Source organism: Gopherus flavomarginatus, chromosome 1, assembly GCF_025201925.1.
Source record: "Gopherus flavomarginatus isolate rGopFla2 chromosome 1, rGopFla2.mat.asm, whole genome shotgun sequence".
NCBI lineage: Eukaryota > Metazoa > Chordata > Testudines > Testudinidae > Gopherus > Gopherus flavomarginatus.
Window position 1 is genome coordinate 45,397,865 of NC_066617.1, and position 3,821 is coordinate 45,401,685.

The window sequence follows — 3,821 nt, forward strand, 5'->3', positions numbered from 1 at the left end:
CACTGGCTTTTGGATTCTATCTATCCCACATGCTGCACACCATGTCATGGTATAATTCCCCACTCTGAACTTTAGCGTCCAAAAGATGGGATACCAGCATGAATTCCTCTAAGCTTGATTACCAGCTTAGTACTTGTGCACTGCCACCAACCAGGAATTCCAGTGTCTGGTACACTCTGGTCCCCCCAAAACCTTGCCTGGGGACCCCCAAGACCCAGTCCCTCTGGATCTTAACACAAGGAAAGTAAACCCTTTCCCCCACCGTTGCCTCTCCCAGGCTTCCCCTCCCTGGGTTACCCTGGAAGATCACTGTGATTCAAACTCCTTGAATCTTAAACAGAGAGGAAAATTCACCTTCCTCCCTCCTTCTCAATCCCCTTCCCAGACTATCCCTGAGCGAGAAAGTAATCCTAACAGAGAGAAACTAGCCTCTCTCTCCCGCTTCCCTCCTTTCTCCCCACCAGTTCCCTGGTGAATCCAGACCCAGTCCCCTGGGGTCTCACCAGAATAAAAAAACAATCCAGGTTCTTAAACAAGAAAAGCTTTTTAATTAAAAAAAGAAAGAAAGAAAAAAAAACAGTAAAAATTATCTTTGTAGATTTAAGATGGAATATGTTACAGGGTCTTTCAGCTATAGAGGCTGGGAGGGTATTCCCAGTGTCTAAGTATTCAAGTACAAATTAAAATCCTTTCAGCAAAATACTAATTTGAACTCCTTCCAGCCAAATACACATTTGCAAATAAAGAAAACAAACATAAGCCTAACTCGCTTTATCTACCTAGTACTCACTATTCTGATCTTATAAGAGCCCGAATCGGAGAGATTGGAGAGAAATCTGGTTGCACGTCCACTCCCTCTGAGAACCCAGAGTGAACAACAACCAAAAACTAACAGCACACACAAACTTCCCTCCCTCAAGATTTGAAAGTATCCTGTCCCCTGATTGGTCCTCTGGTCAGGTGACAGCCTGGCTTACTGATCTTGTTAACCCTTTACAGGCAAAAGAGATATGAAGTATTTCTGTTCCATTAACTCTTAACTATCCATTTATGACAAGGGTGTACAGAATCTTCAGCACATCCTGTGTCAGGGAACTCAAAAAACACATTACAGAATTACCAGTAGAGTACATATGAAACCAGAGCTTGAATGTGGGGTGGCCTGATAGGCCCTTCAAAATGGAGATAAGGATGGAAGTGTAGATTGATGGTCGGGGATGTGAGCAAATGTCTCTTGCACTGGGGTTATACATTTTACAAGAATTTAAAGGGCAGGCCTTTTCAGGTCAATCTAAATGTAAATAAACATAACAGATCTCCACAAGGCTACTATGGTTCTCAAAGGGATGTTTTACTGAAATATAGACAAAAATATTCATTAAATATTGTAAATATATTAAAAAGAGTAAAAATGTGGGCAGGCAGTCTATCAGGGTCCCTTCTCTGGGATACCTTTTGAGTTTACCATCAGTGGTAGCATTGCAGTGTTTTACCTGATAAATGCTGTCCTTTTACTTTTGTTGACTCCAGCAGCCTCCTGTCTAATCTCCATTGGCTCTAGACTTGTGTCAAGAGGTAGGTTCCCACACCCGGGATGTTCTGTCATCCTGCTCTCTTTCTGATCCTGTGAAAACTTCCTCACAGCCTCACCCCTGCCAGAGCCTTCCTTTGCTGCCCAAGTCTCTCCCTGTGGCAGGGGAAGGGCACCAATAGTGAGAAGCTGCCAGACCCTTTCTCCGCTACTGGAGTGTTTCCCTGTGGTGGGAAAAGGCTCCAGCAGTGGAGAAAGGGTCTGGCAGAGCCTGTCCTCAAGGGCTCTCCCCTGCTGGAGCCTTTCTCCATTAACAGTCTTTTTCTGCAGCAGGGAAAGGCTCCAGCAGTAGGGAGGCAGCAGGATGCTACACAGCTAAAAATAGAAACATAGAGGGGGAGACATGGCTTGAGAGATTAGAGAGCCGTGTACGAGAAATACTCTAGTACATACCCATATCCTTCAGACGTGTCTTAATTCTATGCATCTCACGATCTGCACTGCTATATATACGCAGCTGGGCTAGAGGGGCTACACATATAGACTCATAGGTCAGAAGGGACCAATCTGATCATCTAGTCTGACCTCCTGCACAAGGCAGGCCACAGAACCCCACCCATCCAATTTTATAACAACCCCTATCCCAGGACCGAGTTATTGAAATCCTCAAAAATGGTTTGAAGACCTCAAGCTGCAGAGACACCACCAGCAAGCGACCCGTGCCCCACGCTGCAGGGGAAGGCGAAAAACCTCCAGGGCACCTGCCAATCCGCCCTGGAGGAAAATTCCTTCCCGACCCCAAATATGGCGATCAGCTAAACCCTGAGCATGTGGGCAAGAGTCACCAGCTAGCACCCAAGAAGGAATTCTCCGCAGCAACTCAGTACCCATCGCATGCAACATCTCCCCGCAGACCATTGAGCAGACCTGTCTGGTGGTAATTCAAGATCAATTGCCCAAATTAACGATCCTATCATAACATCCCCTCCATATACTTATCAAGCTTTGTCTTAAAGCCAGGAAAGTCTTTTGCCCCTACTACTTCCCTCGGAAGGCTATTCCAGAACTTCACTCCCCTAATGGTCAGAAACCTTCGTCTAATTTCAAGTCTAAACTTCCTAATATCCAGTTTATACCCATTCGTCCTCGTGGCTACATAAGTACTAAACTTAAATAATTCCTCTCCCTCCCTAACGTTAACCCCCTTGATATATTTATATAGGGCGAGCATATCCCCCCTCAGCCTTCTTTTGGCCAGGCTAAACAAGCCAAGCTCTTTGAGTCTCCTTTCATAAGGCAGTTTTTCCATTCCTCGGATCATCCTCGTAGCCCGTCTCTGAACCTGTTCCAGTTTGAATTCATCCTTCTTGAACATGGGACACCAGAACTGCACACAGTATTCCAGATGGGGTCTCACCAACGCCGTATACAACGGTACTAACACATCCTTATCCTTGCAGGAAATACCCCGCCTGATGCATCCCAAAATCGCATTTGCTTTTTTAACAGCCGTATCACATTGGCGACTCATAGTCATCCTGCTATCAACCAGTACCCCAAGGTCCTTCATACACCACATGCCACCAGAAGAAGCATACGCTATGGGTACATCTACGCAGCACACTTCTTTTGGTCATATCATGTATATATGCACATAGCTCCATAGCATGGGTGTATATATCAGTGCTGACGGTGAGGCCCGGCTTAGGGGAGTAGAGTAAAGACATGCCTGAAGTGCATGGTATCCACTCGAGTACATATCCTACATAGCTCTCTACTCACCCAAGCTGTGCCACCTCATCTGTGCTGCTATTTTTAGCCGTGTAGTGTCTTACTGCCTCCCTGCAGCTGGAGCTTTTCCTTGCCACAGGGAAAGACTCCAGGTTCTTCATTTTATTTATCTCCTGACCCTGTTCCTCTTTAACAGTCTCTCCATGTGATTTTCCTTCTACTCCCTCTCTGCTCCATTTTTTTATTAATTTTTTGGTCCATTTATTTCTTTGGCTTTTTCCTGTCTGTTCCTCTTTGTGCAGCTCTCGCCTTGTCACTGAACAAACCCGGTATTATTTCATACTTTCAGTTTTATTAGTTCATTTCATATATGTGCATAAGCAGTATGTTAAATGAATGTTATTTAAGTTACACAATCAAATGCTCAAAAGTTATGAAATGCCAGGTTTATGGTTGCCTGTGAAACTGTAATTTGGCCTATTTGTGCATTCATCCTATGTGCTGAATGAAGCAGGATCTTAGCATGGGGGAGGAATAGCTCAGTGGCTTGAGCATTGGC